The following is a 16,696-nucleotide window of genomic DNA, read 5'->3' on the forward strand; positions in this document are numbered from 1 at the left end:
ATTTAACTATTAAGGGCATGGCAAGGACAATGCTATGTTTTCCAAACCCATTTCATATCCCTTCTGGGCACCCTGAAAGATTATGTTTCCTAGTCTTCCCTGCAGGTATGTGGGGGTTATATACCCAGTTTGTAGTCAAGAGAATGAGGACAGAAATTATGTGTGGTAACTCCCGACTGGCCATGCAAACCTGGGGGCAATGAAGGGGGCCATGCTCCCCTTCCTCCCTCACACTGTGAGCCTGGAAGCCACTCCCAGAGATGCAGACACCAGGAATGGGAAGGCCTGGGTTCCCGAGTCACCGCTTGGAAGCCAGGTGCACGCGGCAAGTGCTGCTGCCCAGGAATATCCACTCTGGACTCTCAGTGAATGCGAGTTTGTTGTGCTAAGATTTGCGCATTGTCACAGAGGACAGTTTATCCTAACTAATATAAGGTACTGACGATATGAGATTAGATCTAAACCTCATTAAAAGGAAAACTGTTAAAGTACAAGGTGATAGAATGCCTTACACTGTGACAATGGAATCTCATTTGTCTATTGCTAAATACCCAGTATAAAAAGTTTTATAAGAAGAACAATATGCCAAGAAGTTTGTATGGACAATCATGTTTGGCTAGTTTCAATATAATGCTATCTAAGAGATAAATTGTGTCTAAAATGTTATGTATTTGTATCTTCTGCTAAAATTTTATCTGAACAACTCCAAGGTAGAAAAAAGAGCATGATTTCTACTTTGAAGCACTTTTATCTTAGATAAATATCTGGAACTTCCTTTTTAAAATAATGCTGAATGGTATTAATGAGAATATTATAGTAATAGTAAAATATAACAATATAAATATAGCAATATAAAATATTGTTGCATTTTCCTTGTAGACTGGATGAAAATGGATAAGGCTTTTAAGACACACATCTATTTCCCATTTAATTGCACTTCTTGTATCCACACCAGCAAGCCAGTATAAAATAGGATAAAATACAGGTTCGTATGACTGAATTGGATGCTACACTGGTATTTATTAGTAGAATTCCACTGATACAAAAATAAATAGTAAAATAATAAGTTTTATGTCAATTGCTCAAGTATTTTAGGAGTAGACGGTAACATTTAAAAGTAAACTGCAATCTCCTTTGATAAGGTTGCTGAGAGTCTTTATGTCTTTGCATAGTCTAACATACAAAATGCTCTTGCGTGAGGCATGCCAGGACCCAAGCCCAGGAAACATAGCCTAGTACAATGGTTGTCCCCAACCATAGCAGCCACGTGATGCACTTCACAAAAGGCAAGCCTGGCCCCTGTAGAGGCTATTTCTGAGATCTGAGGGTGTCCAGCTGTTAAGTGGGACAGGGACACAGAAGAAAGGTATTGTGCCAGCTGATACTCAAAGGCAAGTGGGCGTCAGCACCATTTTGATGATTTAACCCATGGCAGAAGTACAGCGCTGGACGGGCGGCTGGGGAGGAGGGGGCGGCAACAGTACTGTTGGGAAGGAAGTAGAGAAGCCGGCTCCAGCCTCTGGGAGGGACGAGCCGAAAGCTAAAGACAGATAACACAGAAGTGTGAATAGTGTTCGCGTCCAGGTTGGCAAGAGGGGTCCTGAACTCGTAGGCAGAGGAAACTGAGGCATAACATCACTGAGATGAACTGGCCAGAGTGGCACTCCCATTGTTAATAATAAACATAAATAATAACAGCTACCGTCTATTGGATACCTATTGTGTACCAGTGCTTTATATATATATATAATACATATATATATATATATATATATATATATATATATATCACCTCATTTGAATTCAGTCTTTACAATAGTCCAACAAGGTGGTTACTAGGTCTCCATTTTCAGAGACAAGAAAAGTAAAACGTTGAAAGATTTAAGAAGTTGAGCAAAATCACACAGTTAGAACAAGCAGAGATGGATTTCAGAGCGGGCTCTCTGACTTCCCACGCCGGGACTCTTGGCTGTGACCTGGCACCGCTGGGGCTAAGTTCTCTGACATGCCGTCTGTCCTGGTTAGGATTGGGTGAGGAGCTAGATGTCCTGAATCAACTGCTGGGAGGCATCAGAGACCTCAGCTTTAAGGGACTGTGAAACATTGTCTCTTTCTTCCATCCACCTAACACTGCGACTTATATTCATTGTTTATTTTTTTGATTGACTTTTAAATGCATGGTGGGAAGATTAGGGACAAAAACAACAACAAAACAACTCTTTTCCGATTACCTCAGGATGGAAATTTATGCTGCCTGTGAAAAATGAATTTTCTCCCCCATAGAGGCAAGGTGCGATATATATCTTCTCATAAATCATGAACCTTCGGGATCCACTCGCACACTCCCTCTGCACAATTTTTAACAGTTGGCTAATCATGTCAATTCACCCAATGCAATAAATGTATGTGTAACTTGAGCTACATAGCCATTAGCTAGCCAAATGAATTAATTCAGTTTGTCTTTTCAGGTATTCTAAGTTCCTGTGTGTGCCCGACACATAGTAAGCATGCGATAAAAGTTAGCTGCTATTATTTGTGTTATTGTTATATATATATATACAAAGTAATCAATGTTGCAGCTGCAAAGCCTTTAGATTGAGAACCCTCTATTAAAATACTTGTGTGTTTCTAGTGGCCATTAACCAGGACATCATTAAAGACTGTGGAAAAGATTAGCTAATGAGTGGCTCAATTCATTAATAAGATAACTCAGCTGTGTTTTCCCTTCCCTTAACAGTAGCTCTTACTCTCTAAGGCACTATTTAAACTATTAAAGTAACTAATGAGATCATTACCATTGTCAGAAAAGTCCCAGCCTGAGCAGATATCTTTACTAGTAAATGTAAAGTGTTTGTTCCAGTAGAACTTCTTACCTGCTTAGTCAAATCAAAAGACAAATTACAAAACAGACCCAGCTCCTGGACGCTGGGTCCAAACAGCAACAACAGCATAATAACCCAATATTACAACCTTTTAGTCAGATGTGCAATTAGAGTCATCCCTTTGTGTGAAGACAATTTAAGGTTGGAGTTTTTTGTGACTTTCAAATCATATGAACACAACAGCCTTAACTGTCAGACTTACAGGAAATATGTGTGACATCCAGAACAGACTGCAGACTGTTACTGATGATTAGTAAAATACATACGGTACAGTGATGGCATATGCAGCATCAATACCTGTGAGTTCCCAAACCCATCTGATAGAGCTTCCTGGGTCCCCTCTTCTGCCAGGATGAGTTTTGGTTTCTGTGAGAGAATGGTGTGGGGATAGGTTAGCACAGAGCTGCCACTGAGTTTGGGGTTCTCTCAGCTTCTCTTCCGTATCACGTAGCTCTTTTTGGTTATATTTCTAACGTTCATTCTTCAGCACAGCTGCAGCCCACAAATTGCAGGTTTGTTAACAATAAACAATCTATTCTAGACAGACCAGGAATACCTTGGTTGCTAAAAGCATTTCTAGATGAGTAATTGGTACATGGCAACCCCCGAAAGACCCCCATTTAACAGTTGATGTTTGCAAGGAGTTCTGCTTAGGGTCAAGCTTGCTTCAGATGTTCCTGCGAGGGAGAAATGGTTACAGGCCTGACCCTTTCCTTCCTAGCAACAAAGAGCAGTTGGCTGGAATGTAAAATTCATTTCAAATACAAAGCAGTCAGCTCTTATTATTAGAATAACAAATGTCATCCTGAGTCAACCATTTAAGTTCCAGCCTGTTTTGACCTCAATGTAGTATTAAAACCATCATTGCTCAACATCAGGATAATTAAAAATAATGCCAATTTGAGTAAATCTACATGACAGTTACCTAAGAGGAAAAAAGTCACATCTCTTAGGTAATCGTCTTTTAATTCAACCTAATTCCCTCAGAGAAAAACATTTTATGTAAAATACAACCAATTGCAACTATTCTGTAATATCCAAATGCCCTCAGAGTGGCATGCCCTCAAGACATGAATATCAGGACGGTGTGATTAGGCATAGTTCTCTTACAATGTACTCATTCTGTAGTACATTTCTCCTATTTTACCTATTTTTTGAGTGAAATGCAATATTATTAAACACTGCTGCAATATTAAAAGTGACATAAACTTGTAAGAAATCAGTTAAAATGTATGAAAATCTCTATAACCAAAACAATATTTCATTTTATAGTAAAAATTAAATATTGGGGATAAGAAGAAATGGGTATGACTTTTCATTTTTGTTATTTCACTTAATCTTTATTGTGGGCTTAGGTCCAAGGTGTATTTCAGTGTTAGAAGTAGGACTTTTTGACTTCTCCAGTTTTCTTTCTCCAGTTTCCAGGAAACAAAATAAAAAATAAATTGACTACCAAGCCAGTGCTATGGATCTATGATGTATTGCAAATATCAGCTTGTTTTCAGCCATACTCTTGCAACAGACACCTTCCTAAATTGACAGTACCCTGTAAGTACTTCCTTTTGAATTAGAGGAATCCGTGACTGTTACCTCCTTTGTACTTTGAACCTGTTTTTGGATGGGATGCTGGGAAAATGTAAAGAACCAACTATATGGTCCATGTTTACTCATTGGACTTTTCAAAGGGCCTTTTATATGTTTGTTGCAGGGCATACAAGGATAACCAAAGACCCTTCCCTATGAGATCTCCCAGTCTAGTAGGGAAGTTAAATACCTAAAAAGGTAAGTATAAGCCAATGGAATAAAATCCTATACTGTAGAATGAGTAAATGCTGTGGGAATACAGAGAAGTGAGTGCATAATTATGCCCAGAGGAAATTTTAATTGAAGTAGTAAGATTTGTGCTGGGTCTAGGAGTTTCCTAACCATAAATGAAATGGTAGAGAATAGCATTCATTATATGTAGAAGAAAGACCACAAATATATACAATTTTATTTGTCGAAGGGATGAATGAACAGGAATGAAGGTCCTGGACACAATTCAGTGTAAGGATGAAGCCTGGGTTGCTCTGTGTCTGTCCTGGTGTTAGGGACAGAAAAACAAGGGAGAGGTAATGGAAATCAGAAAACCAGAAAGCAGAAAACATTTATTAAAAAAACAATAAGGAGGAAATGGTTGCAGAAAAATAAAAAGAGGGAACAATTATTTCAGTCCTAAAAAATGGGGTAATTAGCCGATGGAACACTGACCACCAGTCATCGAATGAAAATGAAACTTTTTCCACAGTACACATAGCATAGACTTTAAGTCATGTCCAAACACAGAAAGGAATTCAGTCCCCAAAACAGTGATGTATAGTTATAAATAGTTATAACTAACCTTTACCTAAACCTAACATATAGAAGGAAAAACATAAAAGTAGACAGTGTCTTCTCTCATGGAGACAGACCCATTTCCCCTTAGGAAATGTGCTTTCACTTTACACCCTTACACTTTACTAGCAATAAATTCTTCACGCATACTTGCTGAGTGTCTGTCATCTCTCTCCATCGTGGGGCCAAGGCTTGTGATTCCTCCAAGCCTGTAGCCCAAGAACTGGGGCAGCACTTCAAAGTTCAGCAGTAAACTGAACCGTGACACCAGCAGGCTGTCACCACGCCCTCTTGTCAGAACACTCTGGTGCTGAAGCTGGAGATGGTCCCTCCGCTACTGTGACCCCAGGCAGTGAGCCTAGGTGGAGCCAGAATGAATACTTCTGGCAGCTACCTCTGTCCCCACTCAGTCTCAGGTGAAAAAATGAGGCAATTCTACAGGTCACTAAACAGGATTTTTTGCAATGTCTGAGACTAATAAGAAAGTGCAAACTTCTAAGCGGAAGTCATAGAAGCATCCCCCCATCTTTCTCCATGTAGCTCACATAGCTCAGCTTCTTCTCTTCCTCCCTAGTCTCACTCTTTACATCCCCCCAAACCCCACAGTCAGCCAGCATCGCTTCTTCTCTGTCATCTACTCTCCATCCCCAGCCCCGTGCACCACCCAAGAAAAGCTCTAGGCTGTGGAGTTCTGTAGTGATGGCAGCTGGAACTCAAGCGTCTAAATTTGCTCCCCGGCAACACAGAAACCCTATCAAAATGTCAGTAAAAATAATTTTTAAAAAATGAAGAAGAGACAATAGCAACACATTTTGATAGGTGAAAAGCAGATACAGACAAGTGGAAACCTACTTGGGAAACTCAAGAAATCCAAATTCTAAACCAGAGGAGGAAAGCTGATTTAAACCCCAGAATTTCCGAGGGACTCAGAAATGAGTGGCGCCAGGTATCTCGAAAGGGCATGTGAAGGGAAGCAAGCTAACATATATTCTTAAAACACTTAGCTAGAAATTGAGATTGTTTTCCCCATTTGACCCTACTCAATGATTTCCCCTCACCATGACTGTAAAAGGGGAGGCTTTAGACTGAAGGTAGTTAGAAATATTTTACTCCAAACATGTTTCTTTGACATATTTTGAGATGGCTGCTACAGTCTCACAGAACAGAAGTAAGGCTGCAAAGCTCTTTTGTGGGGAGAAATTTGCATCTGTAGAGAATCTGTATTAATGCCAACAGGTGTTTCCTTACCTGAGCTGGGAAGGATTAGCTGAGAATCTGATACTTTTAATGGTCTAGACAAAAAGAAACATTTAGCATTGTCTCTGAGGCCAGCTACCATAAGGTTTTGTTTATATAAGACCACCTGTGCCAGCTAGCCAAGCCTCTTCCTTTCTTCCTCCCCAAACCTGTTTTGCTGCTTCCAACCCCCCCCCCCCCCATTCTTTAAAAACCTCTGTATGTCATTGAGGAGTTGGGTTTTCATTCTGAAGGCTTCGGTGTACACATGTTAAATAAAATAAATTTGAATGTCTTTTTCTCTAATTAATCAATCTGTTTCATGTCAGGGATTTTTCAGCAAACTCATGGGAGCAAGAGCCTTACTCCCTACAAGACTCTACTGAGGGTAAGAGAGGAGGTCTCTGCATTGAAGCTCTATAGGCTCAGTAGGGGCCTGAGTACGTGGAATCAAGACCTGGAGGATTAAGTGAGGATGTCTGTGCACACGGAATGCTAACACCCACTCCAGCCTCCTTTCACCACTCGCTTCCGCACTTTACTTCCAGGCAGAGGATGGGAGGAATGTTTTCCAGGGAACGTGACTACCATAAAAGGAAAAAAAAAAATTCTGATTATTTCCAACACCAGAATTACCCCCCTAAAACATTACCAGCCTAGTCACCATACTGAAGATGCCCTTTAAAAATCAATAAAGGGGTGTAAGGCGAGAACTGTGGTAAAAGCTAAAGCTCTGAGCACAGGTCTAGCTAAAAGTATCAATAATATTCAGCCACTGTCCCCTTGTTTGCTTCTCTATAACTGCTACTCTGGAGTCACATAGCTGGTGGTCATGAAGACTCTTAACTTTCTCCATAGACTAATAGCATTACCTTTTGGAAACCTAAGGTAGTTTCTGAGATATCTTCCGGTGGAATGGCCGAGCCACCCCGACCAGATATCTAAAATGCTCATTATTTCACATATATTTGTGTATATATGTATATGTATATAGATACAAATATGTATAACTTAACTTTAATATATATGATAACCACATTTTACATGTAATTATATATACATAACAGTACATATAAGCTTATCTCATTGTATCCATCCATTTATCTACCTGCCTCTATTTTTGTAATTTTAATCCAATCCCATGTTGGGTAGGGTCTTCCTTCTAACTCACACTGGTTATCTAGGTGTCAATGGCTCTCGGGAAACTCTGAAATTTCAGGTCAGGGTGGCACCCAAAGTTCCCTGAGTTTGTTCTGGAGTTTCCCACTGTCCAAATTGTATCTACCTTGACTACCAGAAACAATCTCTCTGAGAGGCTTGTTTGCTGACCATTCCTTCTGGTGTCTCTCTTCCTAACGTTCCTCCTAGTCCATCCAGAGAGGGAAAAGAGAGAGAGCACACACTCATTCAAGGGTTGCTCTCTCAACAGCGTGGATGTGTGGGCCTGGGAGTGTCTTTCCCCAAGAAAAGTAACTGTCCTTTTTAACTTGTCTAGCATTATCTTTATTATTTTGCAATTTTGCTCCACTACTTCATCAAAAGTAGTTTTCAACAGTTCCCTTTAAGATCAAGCATAATTCACACGTTTTGTACAAAGGAACATCCCCTTTCATGGGATATGAGTTCACATCATTTAAACAGAATATAACAAGGCTTTTAAACACATATGTAATTGCTGAAAAGTAAAAGGCATGTTAAATCATGATGTAATTTAGAAAATTTATCAATTGTATAATTTTATTTTCATGTGAGAATGCTAATTTCATTGAGAATCAATTTTATAATTTCATTTTCATTAAAATATTCCCTGAAATGTATATGTGTATATGCATCCACTGTATTTTAGTAGAATATTTATGATTTAGTAAAATTTCACTTTCATCACTATTATAGCAATTGTTGAATGACAGTCCATTTAACTAGCACAAGGATTCAATGCATAACAAACCTTTATTCCTACTAGTAAATCCCTTAACAGGTGTTAATTAGTGATATCTCTTGAATTCCCACTGCCTCAAAAATGGGGTCAAAAAGAGAGCTAAATATCACTAATTTTGTTACAGTATGTAAGCTCAAATAATACTTTCCTTTTTCCCATATTCAGTATTGGAGAAAAGTAAGAGTTACTTCTGAAGTGCCCAGAGACACTTGTGCTTCAGTCCAAGTTCTCAGTAAGCCCAGGTGACAGAATCCATTGACAATCTCTTCACTGCAGTGGGCCCACCAAGAGGACCTGACTTGTCCACCCTGAATGAATAAGAGATAAAAGGACACCGTTAAAAATTGTGGCTGGTGCTTATTCTCACTGAGGATCTTCAACTTCTAGACTGAAATCAATGACACCAGCTTTTCCAAAGTCTGAATTATTTTAAAAATAATATAAGATAAATTGTCAGCATGGGAGAAAGAACATGTCATATCATGCTTGCCACTTAAACTGGAGATAATGGGCAAATAGACAGTCCATTAGCCAGGAAGGCCAGGTTAGGCCACACGAACAACCAACCCCCAAGTCTCTGCGGCTTACAAAGTGTTGGTTTCTCGTTTTTGCTAAATCCTCTGTGAGTCAGGGCAACACGCAGTCAGCCATCCTCCATGTGACCCCTAGCAAGGTTCCTGCACACAAAACCACACTTCCACAATCATCACAGCAGGATGCAAAACTTCTAGACAATTGTTGGGAATATTAAATGAGATAATCTTTATAAAAATTAGTATAGCACCAGGCTCATAATAAAGGTTTGATAAAACATTGCCATTATTATCATCATAATCCAGTTCTATAGCAATCCTAGGACAAGATTGGCAACTTTACCATTAGAGTGTCCTCGGATATTTTGTTAGCACCATATAAAATTAAAAAGAGGGAAGGAGGAAAGAAAGGAGGGAGGGAAGGAAAGAGAAGGAAGGAAGGCAGGAAGGTAGCCAGGATTTTTATCTACATTTAAAGAAACAACAAAATAGAAAACATTTGTTTTAGCAGTCTGAAGGTTAAAGTTCTATTTTATTTATTCTTTTACTTATAAGGTTAGAAGAACACAAAAGGCAGGCCAGGGGAGGTGCTGGGCTCCCAGATGTGACACTTTCCACCATGGGGACATTCCAGGCCACCTCTGGACCATATCCAGGGGTCGGTGCAAGGGGACTGCGTCGGTGGAAGCTGCAATTGCCATAGCCAAGTTCAATACGACTTTGATGCGACAACTAAGGAAATGGATAATGTTTTACTAACAAAACTGTCAGAATCCTCATTTTTGGCCACCTAAAACTATTATTTGAATCTTCTAGTGGTTCAAAATTTATATTATTAAAAACAAGTGTGTGTGCTTCCACTCTTACAGAGCTAGACTGAGACAAATTATCATGTTTGCCCATGTCTCCTTTTCAACTGCACTTTTTATCACCTTTTCCTTCTTCCTGACCTCTTGCCACATGCCCCAGCCCTCATGCCATCCTCTGGCTCCTCAGTGCCATGCCCACCAACCTGTCCCAACAAGAAAATAACTGGGGGGCACAGCTTTGAGCCTAGACATAGAACTCATACCTCTCACAAAGACTAACACAAAGTGGACCATAAGTCTAATTTTACAATGCAAAACTATAAAACCTCCAGAAGAAACCATAAAAGAAATGTATATGAGCTTGGTTTTGGTGATGAATTTTTACATACAACACCAAAAGCATAAGACATAAAACAAACAAATAAAAAAATTGGTAAGTTAGACAGCATTAAAATTAAAACCTTCTACTCTGCAGGAGATGCTGTTAAGAAAATGAAAAGATAACTCAAAGACTGAAAAAAATTCTTTGTAGAGCACATGTTTGATAAAAGACTTGAATACAAAATATACAAAGAACTCTTAAACAATAAGATGATAAACAACTCCATTTAAAGAAGTTGGCAAAGATCTGAATGGATACTTCACCAGCAAATAAATATATGAAAAGATGCTCAGCATCATATGTTGTTAGGGAAATACAAATTTAAAAATAATGAGATATCGTTACATACCTATTAGAATGGCTAAAATGTTAAAAACTGATAATACCAATTGCTGGTGAGGATGTAGAGCAACAGGAACTCCCGTTCATTGCTGGTGAGAATGCATAATAGTGTAGCCACTTTGGAAGACAATTTGACAGTTTTTTATGAAGCTGAACATGGTCTTACCATACAATCCATCGATTGTGCTCCTAAATATTTCCCAACTGATTTGGAAACTTAGGTCTACACAGAAATTTGCATGTGAAAGTTTATGGCAGCTTTACTCAAAGTCATCAAAAAACTGGGCTGGGCAAGGTGGCTCACACCTATAATCCCAGCACTTTAGGAGGCCAAGAGGGGAGGACCATTGAGGCTGAGTGTTCAAGACCAGCCTGGGCAACATAGCAAGACCCTGTCTCTACAAAGAATAAAAAAATAGCAAGGCATGGTGGTACACACTTGCAGTCCCAGCTACTCAGGAGGCTAAGGTGGGAGGATCTCTCGAGCCCAGGAGTTTGAGACTGCAGTGAGCTATGATAGTACCACTGCGTTCCAGCCTGGGTGACAGAGTAAGACCCTGTCTCAAAAAAAAAAAAAAAAAAATCAAAAAACTGGAGGCAACCAAGATGTCATTCAGAGAATGCATGGATAAACAAGCTGGTACATAATACAATGGAATATTATTCAACTATAAAAAAGAATGAGCTGTTAAGAAACACAAAACCACAGGTGAATCTTAAGTGAATATTAAGTGAAAGAAGTCTGACTGTGAAGGCTACATCTATATGGTTCCAAATATATGACATTCTGGAAATAGTAAATCTATAGAGGCGGTAAACAGATCAGTGGTTGCCAGGTGTTTGGTAGGTATGTGATATTAAACAAGTGAAGCACAGGGGATATTTTGATGGTGAAATTATTCTATGTGATACTCTAATGGTGAATGTATTTGTCAAATCCCATAGAACTTTACAGCACAAAGTGAACTTTGCTGTATGCCCATTTCATAAAATCATTTAGGTTGGGAACACCAAGATGAAATATGGAATATTACAAAAGAATCTAACTGCATTACAAATGTCTGAAATACCCTCACTGAAAAGGGTGAGAGGAAAAGGTACTAAAATCTGGAAACCAGTGGAGTTGGTAAAGACTGAAAGAAACTAACTGTGCAGAACCTCTGTGCTCTACTTTGATAAAATGTTTCCCATGGAGGTGCAGGTTAACGATTCTGAAACATTATACATGCATACTGGCATCAAATAATTAAATAAATGAATGTGAATAATGACACCTACGTACTTCTCACTATGAAAGTTGAAGGTCACAGGTAAACAAAGGGAGGAGGCTAGAATGATCCCTGTGCTAATGGAATTCAGCTGGAGGGGTCACTGTGAACTCATAGTTAGCTTAATACAGATACAGGTGGCTACACATTGAAATGTTCTGCATGCATGCATCCACTGGTGAGCACACACACGTGTATTTCCTTTCTCTGTGAGTGGAAAGGGCCCAGCAGCAGCAATTCCCCAGTAGCAGGGAGCACATCTCCTGTCCAGATCTTGGTTTTGAACACTACTCTCTAATAAAAGGGAATCAGGGCTCCTTAAAGAATACACTTATTCTAGGACTAGGTTAGGAAATGTACACAAAATGAGCCTGAAGCATTTTGTAGTGCCAGAAAATAAGAATGTGCTAAAAAATAATGATGCAAGTATGTCACAGTAGTAAGTTGCCCAAGCTGATGCCCAAGAGGCAGCTGCAAGAGTTCCCAATAGACAAAACTGGAACAATTCAAACAAAATCAATAAAGTAGCATCAGATTATAACCCAAAATATAATCCACAGTATCCATAAATCCATTTCAATATAAATAAATAAATAAATGGGGCATAATAGATAAATCTCTGGGCAGAAGAATTCCAAATAATTCATGTAAATACCCTATGCTCACGGAGATGCAGCATCACTCCTCACTCCTTAGGTGTGGGCTTGGCATAGTAACTTCCTTCCAAAGTGCGCAGTGTGGGAAATGGGGGAAAAGAGTAACTTTATAGTGGAAAAACCTGACACGTTCTATCTCAGCTGGGTGATCAAGGTCAACGCTGACAGATACAGTCACATTGGTAGTGACTGTATAATGAGATGGGAATGGCATTCTGTGGTCCTTCCCAAAACCCATAACCCAGCCTAATCATAAGAAAAGCATCAGACAAACCCGAGTTAAAGGATATTCTACAAAATATCTCACCAGCACTTCTCAAAACTGTCAAGGTCATGAGAAGCAAGGAAAGTCTGAGAAACTGTCACAGCCAAGAGGGATCTAGGGAGACAGGATGACTAAATAGGATGATGTATTCTGGATGGGATCCTGGAACATTAAAAGAACATCAGGAAAAAAAATAAGAAAATATGAATAAAGAATGGACCTTAGTTAATTATAATGTACCAATATTGGTTCATCTTCTGTGACAAATGTACTACAATGTAAGATGTTAGTCATAGAGGAAATTGAGTTGGAGATACATGGGAACTCTCTGCATTAACCTTGCAATTTCTCTGTATATCTAAAAGTATTCTTTTTTTTTTTTTTTCTGAAAAGCTTATTTAAAAATGCATTCTCTTGGCACTGTTCTGTATGCTTTGGAGAAACTATAAACTTCGTCCAAAGAGACATGGCAGCCTTTTCCCTGAACTACGAAAAGTTACAACTGTTTTTCTTCCTTCACTGATATTTGTTCACTAAGGATTCTCCCTTTATCATCAGAACAGAAAGAGCAGCTGATTGACCTCAAATAAGATAATTTTCATACCTAAAATATTCCAAGTAATCCTCTAAATATACTTTATATGACTCATTTAATCTTCACAGTGACTTAGGTAACTATTGTCATCATCATCCCCATTTTATGGAAACTGAGTTACAGAACGGTCCAGTGAGTTGCCCAAGATGATGCAGTTAGTAAATGGTAGAGCCCAGATTTGAATTTGGAAAGTCAGGCTCTGAGCCCCACACTCTATGTCCTCTCACACTGATGCTACTGTGAGGTGACTGGCAATAAGCCATTCCAGGACTGTCTCATGTACTTAGTTCCTTTTCTCCACCATCATAACGTCTTCTCTATTGTTCCATCCTTAGAAAATGTCCTCACAACATTCGCCACCTCCCCCAGTGGTTCTCAGAGTGTGGTTCCTTCAGGAACTGGCAACACCAGCATCACCTGGGAAGTTGTTAAATATGCAAATTCTCCTGCTCCATCCCAAACCTACCCAGGCAGAAACTCCAGGGATGGAGCCCATCTATCTCTGATTCAACAAACCCTCCAGGCGACTCTGACAGAAAGGGAAGTCGACCAACCGTTGGCGTACCCAAGGGCAACTCACTACATCCTTCTGAGCCTTGATTTCTTTGTTAGGGGATTGTGTTGAACTAGATATCTGTAGGTTCCTTCCATTGCTAACAGTGGGTTCTGTGACCGGAGTCTGTGACTATACATACCCCTGAGGAACTGCAGGGCACATGAAGCTGAACATGGTGGGTGCTGTGTTGCACTGCTCAGGTCCCCCTCAAAATTGAGGCAATTGTCTCCCCTCGCTGTGGCAGTGGTGACTGATGATGGCTTATAGCTGAGTTGCTCCTCAGGAATTGTCCTCAGTAGACAAGGTCAAGCCAAGTCCATGCCTTCTTCCTTGCCCGGAATGGGCAATAGTCTAGGCCACCTGCTTAAGTTCGGGACGACTCAGCAGGGCCATCTACTCCAAACACCCTGAGGGGAAGGCTGGGGCTTTTGCAAGTGCGTTCATCACAGCCCAATGTCACCTTCACCAGCACCCGGGTGTTGACCCACGGCATGCCCCCAAACCCCCTGCAAAGCTCCATCTCAGAGGCTGTGTCTGGGGAAACTGGCCTGGGGTCGGAAGTTAAAATGATTTTCCTGTATAACTGAGACACTGGGACCAGGGCAGGGACAAGCTCTAACTGTAACCTAGAGTCCATGAAGCACAAGCTTTGTCAAACTGATCCTCTGTAACTATGCTGAATAAGTAGATTTTTACATCAGGTTTAAAGATTTTAACTAATGTTTTAGATATTTGCACAGAATACAGTTAAACTGTGTGATGAAGTTTTCCTTTCTCCTGTCATCTCCCCTCTTTCTCCATCCACCCCCCGCCCCCAGTGGGCTCCCGTTGTTGGAGCATGGTGCCCTGACCCTCACACCTTACCCAGCCTGGAGGTTGTGGTTTATGTTGGGCCATAACTGTCACTGGACTCTTCTTCCCTTCCTCCCAACATCCCAAACTGGCCTATCTCAGGTGGGCTCCTCAGCGCCTGCTGGGAACCGTCCAGGCCTGTCTGGGGCTAGGAGGCTGCAATTCTGAAGGCCGGGGGGCCGCAGGGAGCCCACTCAGCACTCAAGCCCTAAGGATCGAGTTTTAAGCCAAGCCCTGACACTAGCTGACTCATGGACTTTTCCAGATTTGTTTCCTTACAAGCAGTGACTTTCCTTGGTTTGAAATGTATCTCCTGAGTGCCCAGGGCTTCCTCAGAGGGCCTCTGCCCGCAGGAACATGCACGGAGCTTCCTTCCAGCCCTGCCTAACAGCCCATCTTCATCTCATTTTGATGGCAGGCTTCCATGTGCAATTTTTCCAAAAGAAAGTTTTTGCAGACCAAAAAATAAAAAAAATTCATTGAGAGAATAGCTATGATTCCTTGAAGTTTTGCGAATCTGAGAGATGACAAATGGAGGTTTATGCTTGCCTCTTTGGAAATCACTTACATTTTAATCAGAACCTGGAATTTTATAACCCCCCTCCGCTCCCTCCCCCACCGCAAAGGTATTTTGAGACAGAGTGTTTCTCTATCCCTCAAGTTTCACTCCACGGCTTCCACTCTACCTTAAGCAGTATCAGTGCTAGCCTAGGTGGCAGGCACAGGTGACTCGAGCATTAGCAAAGTAGGGGCACTTTGCTTTTTAAAGAATTTTATATTTGATGATTTTAAAATGCATTGAAGTAGAAAAAACTAACATGGGAAAAACCAGAACTTTATAGGACTTTGTTACACTTTATAGGATGTTGCTGAACTTGTGTGTGTGTGTGTGTGTGTGTGTGTGTGTGTGTGTACAAAATAAAAAAACATATTTAATTGTACACGGCATGGGGGCACGGACTGGGCACCAAGTACTGAGGATTTCGGTGCCTTGAAAAGTGTGAATGTGCCCTTGCTGCCGTCAATGCCCTTAATCACGTGCTGCCTCCAGGTCACAAATAGTTTCAATGTGCAGGGCCCAGCTTGTTACATCACAAGCATCTACAGCCGACAAAGTCTAGTACACATAGCTAGGATGGTACAACATTCCTAAGTCTCTAGAGCTGTGCTGTTCAATGTGATAGCCACTAGACACATGAGGCCATTTACATTTACATTTAAATTTAATTAAACAGTCCTTTGTTGTAGCAGTCACATTACAAATGTTCAAATGCCACACGAGGCTAGTGACCACTACATTGGGCAGCATCATTAAATAATATTTCCATCATTGCAGAAAGTACTATTGGACAATGCCACTCTAAAAGTAACTAAAGCAATAATGTCCGTGATGAGATAAAAAGGTTGACAGTTGGTGCTAAAGTCTATGGAGTACCAAATGAATTTCTAGAAGCCTCTACACCAAAGGCCATAGAAATTTACCCAAGAGGTGGTTTCATCTTACAGGATTGCCTGGCTGGTATTTAGCTTCCTATGGGATGGCCAAGGAATATAATTTTATATTCCCATTATTCTCTGGAACATGTACATACCTACTTCAATATATAAAACAAATAGAATAAACAGAAATCCAAGGTATGTTATTTCCCCCTGGCTCTCAGAGTTATGGAAAAACTGAAGCTAAAATAAAGCAAACTAAACTATATATATATTATACATCCATCATCGGACTCTGAAAAATAGCAAAGATTTTATAGTTTTGGTTGCATGAATATCCAATGCTGCAGATTTTTTGTATACGTTTTTGTATGCAACAATAAGCAAACTTTTATTCAGTGTTTCCAGGGAGCCAAACATGGTGTTCAGTGCCGGGAATAGGTGGAACAGGGTGCACAATCCCTTGTCCACAGTGAACTCAGGGTTCATGGGACACACACAAGCCAGCCTCTGACCACAGTGCAACACAGTGAGATTCAAACAGAGGCACACACCAGGCAGCGACGCAACA

Source organism: Lemur catta, chromosome 5, assembly GCF_020740605.2.
Source record: "Lemur catta isolate mLemCat1 chromosome 5, mLemCat1.pri, whole genome shotgun sequence".
In the NCBI taxonomy this organism is placed as follows: domain Eukaryota; kingdom Metazoa; phylum Chordata; class Mammalia; order Primates; family Lemuridae; genus Lemur; species Lemur catta.